Source organism: Neocloeon triangulifer, unplaced genomic scaffold (genome assembly GCF_031216515.1).
Source record: "Neocloeon triangulifer isolate White Clay Creek 2 clone unplaced genomic scaffold, ASM3121651v1 ptg000014l, whole genome shotgun sequence".
NCBI classification, from domain to species: Eukaryota; Metazoa; Arthropoda; class Insecta; order Ephemeroptera; family Baetidae; genus Neocloeon; species Neocloeon triangulifer.
The window spans coordinates 6691718-6709559 of NW_026775556.1; positions in this window are offsets into that span (position 1 = coordinate 6691718).

Consider the following 17842-nt stretch of genomic DNA (forward strand, 5'->3'; position numbering starts at 1 on the left):
GTCGATCTTGAAAAAAGATCCACTTAAAATTTCTGTCAAAAGGCAGACCGCAATTGATAATAAAGCAATAAATTTCTGTTGCTCGAGGCAAATATTTTATTTACGGTCGCGCCACCGCAGCAAAAAAGCATCAGCAGTTGATTTCCCGTCGATTCTCTCACCATTCTCGAGAGAGATATTCGAGCTCGGAGACCAAGTATAGAAACCGCACACAAGACATATAATATACACACGCACTTTAATAAGGGTTGGCGCCTTTTCCCGCCCCAGAGAGAGTCGCCGGTGGGTAATTTGTGCGCAGCGCTGCTGAAACAAGAGAGAGAAAAATTCGTCCAATTTAGGCGAAAATCGACTCTTTCCCATGCATCTCTTAAGAGCCAGCGCAGTGTTTTAAGAAAACAGCCCTCGGCAATAACTCACCCTCGTCGTGTGTGTGTGGTTGTTTCGGAGTCACTGACCTAATGCTGGTGAATTATGAGCATCTTGAGCCGCTTCCTCTCTCGCTCATTTTTCCTCGAGCCTGTTTGCGCCGAGCGGGCCTTCTTGTGAAATCCGAGTCTGCAAGACGCCGCCCGCCCGCGCACTCGCTGCCTTTTTTCCTAAATATCGCTCGCTGGCCCCTCGCACCCCAAAGTCCGCCAAATTCCGTTCCCATAATGCAGCAGGCCTTGCTTTTGTCGCCTGTGTGTCGCGCTCTTTGCACTCACTTAATTCTCATTCAACTGGCTGCTATTTAATTTTCGGCGCATTATCGTATTCTTTGTTGTGTGTATATGATGAAGAAAAGTGAGTAAGTGCCGCAGAGGGCTGTCGCCTCTCTTCGTCAAAATGCACGCTGCACTGGTCAGTTTTTTGCTCAGTGTCCGTGCGCCAGGTGCAGAGACAAGACAAACACCCCTTATGGAAGTGGATAAGTCCCACAGGGGTAGTGTAAAATGATAATACTCACTTTTTAATAAAAAAGAAAAATAAATGTTTAATCTTGAAATTTTAATACATTTTGAATAAGCTCTTTTCTTGCTACAAAAAAATAATGGGCCAACTTTTCATATTTTGTGCCAGACCCAAACAATTGTTTAAATTTTTGAAAACAAATGTGTATTTTTTAAACTAATGAACACTGATTATATTAATCAAATTATACTCATACTAAGAAGCTGATTAATTCTTGCTGAATATTGTATAGTAAGTAAAAAAGGGGGAGGAGGGCGTATAGTTACTATCTTTTTTTAACGCATACTTGCTTCAGATGTTATTTTATTATTTTATTTTAATTATAATATATATTTTTTTTTATTGAAAAGTTTTTGTGAACAGCATATATTAATCCTTTAAAAATCATCCAATAAAATTAAAACTATATTTTAAATTTTACGTTTAAAATGAATGCGGATCATTTAAAGAACTGTGCAAAAGCTTTATTTTTCTGTGAAGCTCTCACATTGAAATCACTTATATGTACATAGGGCGGAAAACAGTGAAAACACCTGATGATTAATATTTCAATGCCACCAACTAAGATTTATTAAGAGTTTGAAGTATTTTTTTTTTTTGCTCATAAGGATTTCTTGATTTATTACGTTTCCTTTAGAGTATTATCATCATCATCATTCCTATCAGCCAAAATTTTTAATAAATTTGGCAGTAAATTCCACTTTAGCATTAGCGATGGGTGGATGATGCCGCACTGCCCTGGGCCACATTAGAAGCACTCGCGCACCAATTCATTTTCAACCTTGATCTGCATGTGGAATACATTAAACTGGACTGCTGCTGCTGGCCAGCCGGAAAAAAACGCCTGCTTTTCTATCACTCTATTAATTTTTTTACCTCCGTTGGAAAGGGGTGTAAATCGCTCGCTCCTGCTATCTTCGCCGCATTAAAAAGCCAGTTTTCGTTTTTTGCGGCCCATAACAGGAATCAATCCTTTCTCGGGGTAGCGAGCTCTCTTTTTTTCCAGGCAAAAGGCCGCATTTTTGAGCGCATTAAAGGGGCCGATGTGGGAATGCCTGTGAGCGACGCGGCCTTCACTCTCCGCTCTGTTATTTACTCGGGGAAACTTTTTTTAATCATCGGGCCGAAAGAGTGATGCCGCAATAAAAATTAATAGTCTCACACCGATTCATTCATATTTATTAAACATACACCACACAATAGGAGAAGAGCAGCAGCGACGAGGAGATGGCAAAGGAGCGCGAGTGTATAACCTTGAGAAGCTGCTGGCAGGAAGAATTCTGTGCTGGGAGGACCTGCATGTCACCTGATACCCATTCAGCGAGGGAGGAGCTGCTGGAATGTCTCTCTCTCTCTCTCTTTGAGAAAGAGAGTGCCCCACACACACACACACACACACACTCTGCGAGAGCACATACACATAATATAACAAAGTGTAAGGCGCTGCGAGGACAAAGGAAAACCACCCAGCGGTGCGCCTAATTTGACTGAAAGGCCCCTGCGCTTTTGACCAGTTACTGGGAAAAATGTGCACCTCTATTCAGCCCCGTTCCCCAGGGAGACAGACTTACTGTACCTGTGCTGCTTCATTTTTTGTGAATTTATGGTGGGATTATATTATACTCAATAAGTGAGTGCGCGACTAGAGCCCTCTTTCTGAGGGGCTTGTTTGCCTTGCTATGTATCTACGTGCGCCTGTGCCTTTTTTATCTGTGGCCCATCGCGGGACCGGCGTCGGCGCGATCAAGTTTTTCTCTTTCTTATACATAGGCATTTTGATTCACACGCCGACAACTTATTTGAACACACAGACATGCACACAAGCGGGGTGAAAATATTTTTATCGGCCGGTGAATGAGGAAGAAAAACTGGGAGCCGCCGGTGTTGTCCGATTCCGGGAGAAAAAATGCTCTAATGGGCTGTGAAATGGGGCCGGCCACTGTGGGACTTTTTTGATATACAATGGGTGGGAACACTCACGATTTTCACTCCTACGGATTATTTTCATTCAAAACTTTTTCTTGAAAGGGGAAATCAAGATTATGATGCATACCGATTCCGTGATAGGGAGTGTTTTTTAATAGTATTCTATATTATGTTGCTGGTTTATTCTTTCAAAAGTCCAGGCGCACCATAATGAAACTTTCAAAATAATTCCTACATTGATTGGAATTCAGATTTTGTTTTAGATTCAAATTAAGAAATATAAATTTAATTTAAATAATTTAATATATTTTTTCTGAAGTATAATACAACAAACTATAATTTCCAAAAATGTAAAGTTTTAGCAAAATTCTTCCTATTAAGAAAGACAAGTGGTGCCGTATTTTTCAACAATTCCTTTTTTCTCAAATAAATTGTTTTAAACAATTTAATGTAACAATTTGGACAAGTAAGCAACAATGATATTTTAAAAATGGTTTTGATAAAAGTTGTTATGCAACCTGCACTACTTTAGGATGTTCTTGAACAAGACTTCTTAGCTTTAGCCTATTTCTTTATTTCTTACACGGAGAGACTCTGTGTCCGATCATACTTCAATTTTATACGATCTGATCGCCTAAAAACGACACAGTGAAAAAAATCGTACAGCGTTTAAGATCTGGTGATCGGACAGAGCGTGCAAGCTGGATTGTATAGCGCGTTCGTCGTGCTCGCATAAGCTATACGAGCCAAAGTCTACTATTTTGTCCGATCAGAGATCGGACGAAACAGCGTAGCACTCAATCGGCTGCTCCTTACGATCTTTGATCGGACAAACTAGAGGATCTTTGCTTGTATAAGCTTTACAATTTAGATCTTCTGTTATTATTTTTATTTTTCATTTCATATTTATTTTTATTTTAGGAATTCAAGTGATTAACAAATACAAGTTCAAATAGAGTTTCATATTTTTATTTACGAGTACAAAGTACAGAATATAAAATTTATTTTTTATACATCGTCAAAAATCAAATTAACAAATAATGGCACAAAAGTTTGACAAGTTTCTTCAGCTTGTCGTCATGCTCAAGAATTTTAAGTGACGTATTATTAGTCTCTTTTACAATAAATTTTCAAAAATGCTACTCTGGCTCATTTTTTATGCTATTCAATTCTGGCATAATTCCTTTAAATTGAACAATATCATATCAAGCTAAGTTTGCGGAATTAAAATTTCAAAGAAAGAAAATGGACTCATCACTCTTAAAAGGTTGATCCTCAGTTTTAGTATCCTGATGGGGTGAAATTTTGATGTTGTCCATCCCGGCCGGATGCAGTTTGGTTCTTGTGGTTTGCGAATCAGTGAAAATTTCTGCAACATTTGAAATTGACAAATTAAATTGCTATAATGATCATTTTAGGCATTGCTGTACCAAAGCATTTATGAATTAATTTCCTAATAGAAATGGAAACAAGAAGACACCTCACCTTTTTTTAAATTAGTTTCTTTGAGCATTCTTGTTCCAATTTTGAGCCGCTGCGTAGCACTGCATTCAGGGAGGACTCGTAGCTTGGCAGCAGCTGAATTAACTCAAGAGATTTTTCTGAAAACACAGATGGAAATCGAATTTCAAATACAAGACCTTTTAATTCAATGTGTTTTAATTTACCTTCAGTGCGTGGAATTTGAATTCGATCTCAGGGGCAGTTTTCTTTCTAAATTAATTGAAATTTTACAAACTTAGGAGCAATACATCCGCACAGGTCCAGGTCTTCTCTCCAACTGACGCCAAGCCAAAGTTTTGGAGGGAAGCTTCGGAAAAACGACCGTTGGCTATTTTTGAAAAGGAATTTCTCGAAAGCTGCTGATAAACAAGCGCGGTTCTCTTGGGCGCGATCCGATCAGACCAGAAATTTTGTCTGATCGCTGATCGGACACTCCGTTCATTCACGCTGATCGTCTCATGTAGAAGAACTGGGTCGCATATTTTGTCCGATCAGTGATTGTAAGGACTATTCTTTACGATCTAGATCGGACAATTTATACAATCACTTTTAGGTGATCAAAAATCTCACTTTACTTCCGATCAGATCGGATACATTATACGCTTGATCGTAAGGTTTTGCTCCATACGATCACGCTCGGACATCCAGTCTCTCCGTGTATAGTTTCAAATGAATTTTTATTGAGTTCCAGTGAGGGCAACTATTTCTTATACAGGGGATGATTAATGAAAAAATAAAAATTAGCGTCATATGTGGATATTTCACACCTCTATAGAATAACTATAAAACAAAGACCTTTATATAAAAATTGATATTTCGATTTAAGCACATTGATTTAAAATTTGATATAATTTTGTGCAGTTTTTCTTTAAAATGTCTTTAAAGTCTGTTTAAAAATTATCTCGAAATCACGTGTTTTTAATGCTTTATTAATATGCCCTTGAAAATCGAAACATAATTTTACAAGATTTAATTTGAAACATCAGCAGGTGCACATTTTAACCTTGCAATTAATCTGACATTTTTACCCTTTCTTCCACTCTACGGAGTCTTATCTGGATCAAATTAGTCCAACATTAAATAATTTTCTTAACAAATCATTGGTGCATCAGCAGATTCAATTCTTGCAATTAAATCTCCCATAAATATGTTGCAGCGCGCCTTTGCAAATGAAAACGAAAGAAGCGGGTTTGTCGTGCAGAGCAAGACAAACGTGTCCGTCCGATGGCCCAATAAATCAAGGCAGGGATTCTTGTATCTTGATTCGAATGCATATCACAAAAGCGGCAGCCGCGCATTTTCGTATATTAATTTATATAAATCGGTTGCTGCGGAGACAGAGAGAAATATAAAGGCATGCATGGTGAGAGGGCAGTGGTCTTTCCAGAAAATCAAGAGGCCCTGCTGCCGGAGAGGAACCTGGCTGGAATTCGTGTAAGCAGCTTTATAAGGCCGAGTGTATGGCCGTGTTTATGGCTTCAAGGGCAGCGCAGCATAACTTGTTCATTGAAGGCGGCGCGCGTTTATGGTGGACCTTTTTCTCAGCAGCAGGCCAAAGGAGCCGAGGGTTGGAAAACGGGAGATAAAAAGAGACAAGTATGCCAAGCGGCGCTCTTTCTCCACTTCTCGGAAAAAGGGATTGATTGATTTAGGCAGGAACTATTTTTATGAGACTGGCGCTGCCTGGATGTTTACTTTTTTCTCTTCAAAACAGTCTCAGGTTTCTCTATCTTGGCGCGCCGTTTCTTCCCGAACTCGCAACACACGCACAGGAAAACTCAGGAAATTTAATATTTATAATGTGCATCCTCCGCGCCCACACCGGAATTTCGCGCCTGCATTTGCACTTCCATTAGGAAAGTTAATGCGCAGAGGCTGCATTCCTGGGCGTGTTGAAAATGCATTCCTTTTGCGGTACAGATCTTCCCAACCTGTCAGGGAAAGGAATTTCACACGTATTCCAACCTCTGATGGACTGTGTTTAACTTTTCCATTGTGCAGGGGATTTTTTGTATATTTATTTGAAAAATTTAGTACAATGGAAATTATAGAATTAATTCTTTTGTGGATCTAAATCAGCCTAATCCATGTAGTAGAACTGTTTTAAAATAAGCACATTTTGTTAAATTTTTTCGTAAAATGAACTACATACAGATTAGTAAATTGGACACGGACACACTGTACAGAAATGATAATTATACCTATTACATTTAAAAAGAAAATACATGAAACAAAAATTAATTTAAAAAATTTTGAGTTCTCTGAAAATTTGTTTCATTTGTTTAAGCATCCTTACTTCTAAGAAAATTATGCACTTTTTTCAAAATAGGCGCCACTGCTCTTTTTTACTCTATGTAGACTAAGCAATGGTAGAAATAATTATAGAAATCTTTGTAATAAAATTGATAATACAAATTAATGATTTTAAAAATCAGATGTTTTAACAAAAATATGGCTTAAAAGATTACATTTTAAGCTTATATAAAGGTGATTAAAAAATATTTACTATTTGGGTGAAATCTTCATTTCAGTTTCTGCTATTTAGGGAAGAAATGTGGCTCTTTATTGTTAGGTGGAAAAAAAATAATATCCTCTTTAGACATAATAGACATTGTTATGGTTAAAATCTGTGTTCTTTTTTAAAATTCTCTATTTTTCGTATAATATTATGCTGATTCTGTAAAAACAAGCTCTTTGTGGTTATATCATCTGTTTAGTTTAAATTAAACTATTCTCTTGCAAACCTGCATTAAAAATAAGCGGAAATTGAAATATTTTGAAATTTCTAACCTCTCTTGGTATTAACTTTGAAAGATAATTAATGCACATTACTTTTCATTAAGATTATCGTATTTTTAAGGTGACGAAATGATGGGTTTATAGCTTCATAACCGCTTCGAAAGTTCCTCATGAAAATATTTTACCATCCTCCCAGTATATAATTTCAATTAAACTTATAATATTTTAGGTTTCCCCCAGTCAGAACGGAGTATAATTAACATTCCTGCACCACCAATGTAACAACTTTTTATTTTGCACTTCTTCGTCAAGGACAATCGGTTTATTCACCTGCAGCGTGAAGCACAAAAGTAATTCTTATTGCCACTCTGTGCGCCTGCCTTCACGACAGCGCAGTGAGAGAGAGAGAAGAAGTGAAGATAATATTGAAGGTCGGCGCGGAGAGATTTGTGCTGGCGCTGCCGAGAGGCCGACACAGGAAAAGCATATAGCGCGCACGTGTTTGATATTTTGACTAAGAAGTTGAGTAATAAGAGAGAGGATATTGTGGCTTTTGCACTAATTTGGCGCCCCGCGCATTTTATCGCCCCGTCCGTCTCCGGCGGAGGCTGCGGGACCGCCGACGAATTCCTGTTCGCGTCCCACACAAGAAGCAGGAAAAGAAAACGTTCTGAGAAAACGCGCGCGCGGACTGCAGGGGTGGATGTGTTTTTCTTCCTCCCTTTCGGCAGTTTATTTGTTTTCTCGCGCCGCGGAGGAAACACCACAAAGGGGTCATCTTAAGAGGGAAGCGCAGTGCGACTACTTGTTGCCCTCCGCTATTTTATTTTAACGTCTCCTCGCGCCTATTACATTTATTCTCGCATGTCCAGCGGCGGCTGATGAGGCTGACGTCACATTTCCTACTTAAAAACTGCTGGCCCATCGCCACTTGCACTTTACTTAAAGGACGTGTCCTGTCGAATGTATGAAGTCTCACGAAATGATAATCACCGAGCCGCCGCCGGCCACACTCATTCAAACTCGGAGCCAACTTGTCAGCGAGACCGCACCGCGACGGATGGCATTCAGACGGCGGCAGCGGGTTATGCAACCCGCAGCGCAGAAGCTAATTTAATAAATTAAATTACCAAACCAGTCTAAAGGTCTAGTGGGGATTGAGGAAATGGAAAAGATTTAGTGATAAAATCTATCAAATTTTATGAAAGAACGCAATAATCATAAGCTAATGTTAAAAAGATCGATTTTTGAACAAATTTTAATAGAAAAGACTTTTCAAAATTAATGGGATATTCACATGCTCAGTTAGTATCAGCAATTCCCATAAACTCACTTGGTATGTGAATATCCCTTATTCTTTTAATGAAAATTAATCTTGTGTATTATATATATCATTGAAATTGAATGAATTTATTCTAATTTTTGCTCACTTTTGTGGATATTAAAAAAATAGAAAAAATAAAACCAACACTAAATTTCGGTTTTTTAAATGTTAAGATCTGAATTATTTTGCAGTAATTGAAATTTATAAATTAATTTCTTTTAATAAATGTTATTAGAATATCATCATTTGAAGGCCAATTTTATTTTGAATAATATGAGTTTTATGTTTTATGATAACAAATACAATTGTTTAATGGGCTTTTTATTATATGCCTTTCCTCTTACAGTTAATTTAAACTGCTTTAAAATGATTAGATGAGAATCTAAGACGTACATTTTTCTACAGCGTGCATGTTCTTAACTTATTGTGTTTTGATAAATAAAAGTATGGAATTTTTTTGTAATTATGAATTTTTCAAAACAAATACTTAACTCTAATTAGTCATTATTAATTGATTGAGTAATGACGTCATCATTCTACGCCCGTTCTACGCATGAAACACGTGTTTTCACTTTTTATACCAAAAGTTTAAGAGCCTTTTTAACGTCAGTCCAAATCCGGCTCTCGACATCTGAGTGTGCGGGTGCAGCTTTTTGTGGTGCCCTCACCTTTTCCCTTTTCCCTTCTTCATTAACCAGAGGCCTATTTATTTGTGAAGCACACGTGCCCGATGCGATTAAAAGAGAGAGACGTCATGTGCGGCGATAATGCACGTCCGTCCCGCCGACGAAAGTGAAAAACAAAGACTGCAGCATTTAAAGTGACGCCAGACTCGCTTCGAATAGCGCAAATTGATCCGCTCCGTAGACGCCGTCGATTAAGCGCAGGAGGAAATTAATGAAACTCCCGTGTTTTTACCTGCTGCTGCGCTCGGTTTTTTTTATGCCAAACGCCTGATGCACATCATTTAGGGCAGAAAATTGTTTCACATTAACTTGAGTGCTGATGGATGACATGATATAGGAAGAAACTTGACGAGTTTGTTTAATAGCTTTTTTAAATTTATCATTAAAAATAATCATTAATATATTGATAATTATTTCTCATATTTCTAATATAATGTTTGTATTTGGCTCCTTAAAAATAATGGTATGAAAATTATCGTGTTATGTAATTAATTTTTATTCTTTTGGAAAGAGATTCTTGCAAATATAGGTACTTTTCAGGTTAACAAATTAAACTTTTTTTGCGCAGTGGAATTTTATCGAAATAGCTATTTTAGCATCACAATTCAAAGGGATTTTCTCTAAATTGTCTCTTCCAGTGCGAAAAAGAAAATACTTAAATTTTATGCAACAGTTATAATTTATTATAAATTAGAATTAAATCACCTGTTTCAAGCAGCAGTAAATTTTAATTTTCATGTAGCTCTCAGAGTTGTAATTGGGAATAATAGCTCCAAATGGGCGATTTTCTGGAAAATATAAGGAAAAATAAATGTTTACGTATGCTACAAATTATTTTTCTTTTCCTTGTGTTTGCAAGAATTCTTTGTTTTTTTTAACATTTTTACCTATTTTTATTTAATACTGAAAAAAATGTATGACGGGAAATAAGGAGCACTCGAATTTGTTGGTTAATCTGCTTGTTTAATTTTTATTTGAAACGGGGATAAAGGGAGGCTTCCGCGAGTGTTATAAAAGGTACAATTAATACGCACTAATGCAATAATGTGATACAATTTCCCATGAGAGAGTGCAAAGCAAAAGTGCATCTCGTGCGGCGGCAGAGACAAAGAGAGGATGCCGCTAGAGTGGCCATTTGAACCTGCATTTGGCCGGCCGAGTATAACAAAACACGGCGCGGAGACTCTTGCTATATCCAATAATAACACGCAGAGCTTATGTGCGTAATGAAATGTAGATTTGGTGGGTCCACTTTTGAGTACAGCTTTCTTTTGTGCGCGTCACCTTGCAACTGGCCCAGTGAGTTGCACGCACATTAAAAAGAAAAGAATACAATTGATAGATAGATAGATATAGGATATCATGTGCGTGATATGCGCTCTGCTTTTTCACACGGCGCAAGGGAAGGAGAAGGAGGAATGAAATAATTTTCTTCGGCAGACCCCCGACCAGCAGCCAGAGGGAAAGAAAGCTTGATCTTCCCAGCCTATAACGCAACCCCCTGCTCGTTGACAAAAGAAAGAACTGGGTTTGATCTGAAGTCGCCGATTGGCGCTGATCGAATCCAAAACTATACTTGCTTTGTTTTGTATTATCCCATAGCCCTGTATGGCACAGAGACCACTTCTCGTTCTAGAAGATCCTGTTTCTAAAGTTTTGAGATTCAAATAAAGAGTTTCTTAGGGCTAAACAATTTTATTATTTATTTAAAATTTGAAAAAAATTTGCAATTTTATTTAATATTTATAAATAGAAAATTTTTAATCTGAGACCTGAATTTGAAATTTAAATAAATTAAAAGTCATAGAAAATAGCAAATCCTAATTTAATTAAAATTTATGTCCGACTTATACTTTTTCAACTTATTGAGAGGACATTATTATTATTGTTGTTTATTTGCCAAAATTGTTAGCATACAATTGTTGAAAAGAAAGGAATTGTTGGACAAAACGGCACCACCGCTAACAAGATTTTGCCAAATAAACTTCCGAGTTCAATAAAAACCCCATCTGCCTCAGTTCGTTTAATGTTTTATGATTGAATTATTTCATAAAATATAATAAGGAAGTATGTATTTTGGATAAAAAAAATAATAAGGAAAAATAATATAAAAAAAATTAGCCTTATCGAATCATAAAAGATTTTTGTAAGACCTAAGATTAAAATAATTTTTCAAAATTGAATTTATTAGGAATAAAATAATTGTATTGCTCTGGGTTTTTAAAGTAGTAATTAGTAAACCAAAATAATAAAATTAAATTTAAAATACAAATTTAAATTAGATTTTTTCTTCCTAATTGCATGAAATAAAAGCTGAACTGCTTTTCAATAATGCTATTTTCATTATATAGCGGGAATGCGGTTTCGGACCATACAGTCTCAAGATCTCACACGCGAAGGGCTGTCCCCTGCTCGGAAGGGGACTGATGTGGCAGAGCGAAGGGCCCAGACGGGGTTGGCAGGCAGCTGGACCAGTTTCGGAGAGCTGCTGGTGTCCTGCTCCTGTCTGTCCTCTTTCTTACCGTGATTTGATGGGAGAGCGAGTGCACTCACTTTCACTGCCGCTCTTATACATACTTACTACGCAACCCCTCTGCAACAAATAAATCATTACACTTGAATGGCAAAAGAGTTCGGAATTGGAATAATAAAAAGGATATGTGCGAGACAAGAGAGGGCGAGCTACAGGGCATTATCTTCTTTCTTGTTTATGCGCCGGCCTCGCTTCCCTGTGTGCTGTTTGTAATGCTTATGGCTGGGCGGTAATCGTGGCCACTCATGCCGGCTTCCAAATTCTTGCACTCACAATCAGAGAGCGGACTTGCAACCAAACAGCAAGCGGTCTCTATGTAAAATATTAATGAATCTCTTGAAATCTTTTCAAACTATTTTACAATTGTCTCAGTTTACAGCTTATTTTGCCTGAAATAATGAATAAACAAAATTTGAAATGAAAACTTGGTTTTGAATGCGCCAATTTTGCTATTTTAATTGGATAAAAACTACTGCTAGATTGCAAGTAATTAAAAAAAACACTTCTACTCAAAATCCACGTTAAATTTCTTTTTAGAAATTTTTGAAAAAAAAAAAATGCTCCAAAGAAACACGAGGCACAATTCTGCAGAAAAAATTAAGATCATCAATTCCAGGATACATTAAAAGAGATTATTTAGTATTATTTAAGAACTGGAATTTTCCGAAATTAATGAAGTTTTGTAAGCATCTTCTGTTTCTTGAACTGCAAATCCGGCCTCTAAAGCATTCCAACCCTCCTGGATGAGGGTTGGTAGGACGTTCCCTCATTCTTTTGGCCGCTGCCGTGCCGACAAGACAGGTAGAAAAGTAGAAAGGCAGCGAGCGCGCTGCAGCATCTCTCATCTTCTCATGCCGAGATTCATTACTTTTTGTGCCCGTCTCTCGACTCAATGAGATAAATGAAAAAGAGGACCTCCCTGCTGCTGCAGAAGGAAAAATTCATGGCCCATATCTCTGTGATGTGCAGCGCGCAATTGAATAGCAGCGTGCTCGGCGAAGCGAAAACAATGCGCCAAATTTTATTATTTTAACCCGTCCCTTTGTTTTGCCGGAAAAGTGAGACGCGGGGCACAAATTATGAGGGTAAATAAAAAATAACAGGTTCCAGCCCCTCTCGGCTCTGATCTGCTGCGCCGAGAACAACGAAGGTAGAAAAATTTATGCGCAGTATAATAATTCATGTAATATGTGTGGCCATCTATAATTACCCAGGGCGGCATTGTCTTATTTATCTCTCTGATATTGTTTTTTGCCCAGACGTAAAAACCGATCCTGCTGCTCTTTCTAGTCTCCTATAAATATGCGCGTTTGACGCATTAACCCCTTTTTATTTAGGAAGCGTTTCGTCACATTAGCGCCCTTATCTGTGAAAACATCTTGATCTATGCTCTGTGCAGGCGGTCTGCTTTTTTGCTAGTGCTGGCACGCAACGTGTTCTGCACACAGCAGTGTTTCCACACACGGATATATTTTACATGACCAAAATTTAAATGTGCGGTGGTGCAAAAGATAAAAGATCCTAAACCAAAAAGCAGCAAAAAGGGTCTTATCTCCAAAAATAATGCCCATGAATAGTGTTTTGGTATAAGTTTTGTCTAGACCAGATTTAAATTTAGTGTTACAATTTTTATTTTGCAAATTGCTGTAAAATTTAGTTAAAAAATAATAAAAACATTATAAAAATGTATGCAAATAAATGCAATACTATAGAATTTTGCAAATTTATATATCAGAGTTAATTAAATTATTATTATTTTTTTTTAATTGGAGTTTATTCAACTTCTAAAGAAATTTGAAAAAGCAAGAATCTACAAAGAAGTTTAAAAGCGATCCACAATTTAATTTTTATTTTAATAATTCATCTTCAATATTGAAGTTCATTTATAATATTTATTAATTTTAGTTTCAGAAGTTTGTTTATTGGGTTCAGACTGAGGGCAACTTTTCCCCATACATGAACTCATCCAAATTAATGACAAATTTTACAATTTTTTTTTACATGCTGTATATTTAAAGAGCTTTTTCAGTTTACCAAAAAAAAATATAAATTTCCAAAATACACTAGTTTATAGGTAATTTGATTTAAGTTATTTAATCAATTTTAACATAAAAATCATAAAAAAATTATGATGACGCTTTTCACTCCACAAAGATGTTATTTTACTAAAATTTGAACAAGTAATAAAGAATGAAAACTGCGCAGTATATGGTACCGCACGCAGAGCAAAAAGTCATAACGTTAAAAAAAAAATTAACACACTGCGCCGCATCAAAAAGGTGGAATCCCTGCGCGCTCAAATGCATTTCTCCCCCCACATGCTTTGCCTAAAAACATGCAGCGGGAGCATTTTTAATGATAGCACTCATGCATACCGCTCTTTTCAATACACGGCGCTTTTTTAAATAATATGCGAGGTTTCCTTAATACGGCGTGCATGCACAACATTTCACTGTATGTGCCGCACCGCTAAAGATTAATTTGTGCAGCAAAAAGTGTGAAAAAGTGGCACAAAAAGCAGGGAATGTTATTGCAACCTCCCCGCGTGCTGCTGAATAAATTATACGACTTTTTTTGCGACCCGTTCGATGCATTTTCAATATTTATTGAACTGGACACACACACCGCCTCTCTCCTCTTCTGATCATTTTTTACTTCGGCCTTTCTAAAAATGCATGTGACTGTGAAAGTGATGCATATGGGATGCATTTTCTGCATAATTTTTCTCCCGCGGGGCATTTGCACGTGAAAAGCTGAAGGACGTGTTTTCCATTAGCACTTTTTTTCCACAATTTGTTCCAATTTGACGCAGATGTAAAAACATCCATTAATCCTTGAGGTGTCCGAGTTGTTTTTTTATTCGCACAGCAGATTAAGCTGTCATTCAAAGCTATGATATCTGAATTTCCATTTTTGGTCGTTCTTAAAATTTCATTTTTCTCAGTCTGGTTTACATTAACCCTTACATGAAAAGTTCTCACAGAGTTTTGTCATAAATAAAGTGTCTTTATAAAAAATATTATATAAATAAATACAATTAATCAAGCTCTCTAACTAAGTACTGCGCCAAATGAATTAAAGTTTTTAAAGGAGAGAGATTTACATAGACTATTTAAAATGGAAATACATTTTGCGTTTTTTTCTTTCTCCAAAATTCCAAGTCTAATTATTTATTTAAACAAATTGATTTCAATCTCTTGAATTTTTAAATTTACAGAAATGCAACAATTATAGAATTCATTGTCACTTTCACAGCGTGAGTGGGAGATGCAATCAGAACATGCAGCTGAGACGGACTAATTAGTAGTTCGGACGCAGCGTGTTTTTATTGTGACAAATGAAGCGATAGTAATTTCCTGGCCGTAATGACCGTCTCCGCGTGCAGTGACAAAAAGTTTCGATTTGGTCGCAACCCCCTGGTGGCAAAACAAAATGCAGATATATATGCAATGCAGTAAAGAGCAGCTGCCGAGCCAGATCGGAATTCACGCACAATGCACATAGGAATTATACGCTGCGTAAAAAGTCTCAAAATCAAAGAGGGAGAGCGGGCAGCAATTATTGTTTCAAAATAGAGAGATTCGCCAACGCTGAAAATTTCCGGCTTCCTGTGTTTAAATACCAGAGTGAAGGGTGCACGCAGAATCAAATTTGTATTAATCCTGTATTGAACAAGGAAATCAGAATTAAGATTTTTTTTATATTATGAATTATTGTTGTTTTATTTGTATGTAATCTATTAGTAAATTTTAATAAATAAAATTAAATTAAAGGTTTTGTTTGTAAATTTTTGATCTAATTTTGTTATGTATTTAGAAATTAATGAAATTAAAATCACTTTTATTTGTTCTATAATTTCGTTATTCTTTAAGAGTTTAAGAATTGATTAGGCAAGACGTTTTAAATTTGAAGCTTTTTCTCTATTCAGATTTCCCCTAGGTTACGGTAAATATTCGCTTGTGTTTTCCATATATGTGCCATATTTATACACTCGGAGGGTTGGATGTTGGTCTGATTGGCCATTGAAATGCAAATCGTGTGTCGGTCAGGTGCAGAGGCGAGACGAAACGGAGCGAGCGTGGTGTGATTCTGCGAGCTGGACCAGCCCCAAGATCTCGGCTTGACAATGGTTTCAGCTGCTTTCGCTACCCTCTTAGGGGTCCTTTTTGTTCCCACGGCCCCGATGTACTTATTCTTATTGCCGCCGCCGCCACCGCTGCTGCTGCTGGAAAATGCGTCACAAAAATAAAATGCTCCGCAGAGAGAAAGAAATATAAAAACGAATGCCGCGTCTCGCCAGCGCGCCTGGAGTAATGATTGACTCAACAATCAAAACAGCAAACAAGAGAGCGGCATCAGCTAGGAGCACAATATCAACGTGCTTTGACTTTGACGTCTCTCAACTAGAATTTTGTATAACAAAGGCAAATCTCTCCAGCAAGCGGATTAAACTCGCATTATTTGATGTGTCGGACAAATTGTTGACAAAACTTCATAAAGCCAAGAGCTCTTTTCAAAGAAAGGTTTAAGCTAACCGGTTTTTTTGGTTTAAAAAAATTTAAAATTTTAATGAAAGTGTTCATGAGAAAAACGCGAAAATTATACATATATTGCAAAAGTAATTCTATTCAGAAATTCAAACTAGGTTTTTATCTTAACTCTTGATTAGCCTAAATTATCTTGGTTTAAATTTTTAGTAGCTTATAAAAATTTAAAATTTCGGTTATTTCCTATTGTTGAAATTTTTAATTTCAAGCTTAATTTTAATTATTTATTTTTCACCATATTAGGCAAAGTTTTATCGATCAAAATTGTCTATCATTTCATTTAGACTGTTAATGCAAAAGTTAAGAATTTTCTATCATAGCTTATTTTAAGTAGATTGGATTTCAGTGTAAACGCTCTACACTTTACGCAAATTGAGTTTTATATTTGCCAATTAAGATTCTGTCGAAACAGACATGCAATATCCTGTGCAATAAACTTTAAAGCACTGCTAACTCCTTTTCTCATCTCGCGCGCATAGCATTTGTATACGTTTGAGTCGGTCGTAAAATTGCCTAGTTGAATTAAATTGCGTGCGTGTCATAAATCTGGCCGCAACAATACCTACATGAAACGCGCGCGCGAGATGCCGCCGTCAAGGTGAAAAGGATTTGATCGGCCGAATAATGCCGCTGGTTCCTTCTTGTGTGGCAAATTGAGTCTGCAACCTTGGAATAGAAAGCATAGGTCAGACAAAAAAAACGGCGCATTTCAGCCATGCAAACCTCCAGATCTGGAGCTATTTATCCTCTCTGGCAATCGCGCATTGTGAAAGATGAGAATTCCTCGCGCTGGACCACTCGCAGATCCCTGCTCCACCTAGTAGCTTATAGGAAAGCAGCAATCACCGCTAGATAAATTCCTATCAAATGCTAATATTTTTATATTAAACATATTATGAATTTTTAAATTTCTTTCAAATTTTATAAATAAACTGAGTTAATTTGTGTTTCTTGCTCATAATTAAACTAAATTTCTAAATAATTGATTTTAAATAACGGAGTAGAAAAAAAAATAAATTAAGGATGCCTGAAAGTGAAGGAAACAAATTTAAGAATTTTCCAGTAATTATTTTTTGCACTCATTTTACAACAATAACCAAATAAAAAGTATGGAATATAAAGAATTTTATTGTGCCATTTTTTTAATATTTGAAATTGAATACAATTATAATTAATTATTTCATAAAAATAAATTGAGTTTTTTGGAAAGATATTTTAATTTTAATTATCTAATTGGAAAAATTTGGCAATTTAATTGAAGTCTTAGAATTAGCATGGAATGTTAAATATTTTACAAAAAGTTCACAGTTTGTTTCTGCAGTTGTAGCAGAAATTCCACTTATAAGCTAATCCAACTTTTATCTCAATATTATTGTCGTCTAAAAAAAAAAAAATGCTGTTTATATCTTTCTTGTGTCGAGTTGGCTCACGACACAGAGTTGTATATATTTATTCAACTCTGTGGCTCACGATAATAAAATTAAGTTTCATTCGAGCTCTCACAACACGAGAGCGCCACCAACCATAAATCGGAGAGCGAACTCGGAAGCGGTGTCTGCTCTCGAGCGCCCACGTCGGTTTGTCAAAGTAACTATTTGCAACCCTGCAGCTCTCCACTGGGAGGGGGGGT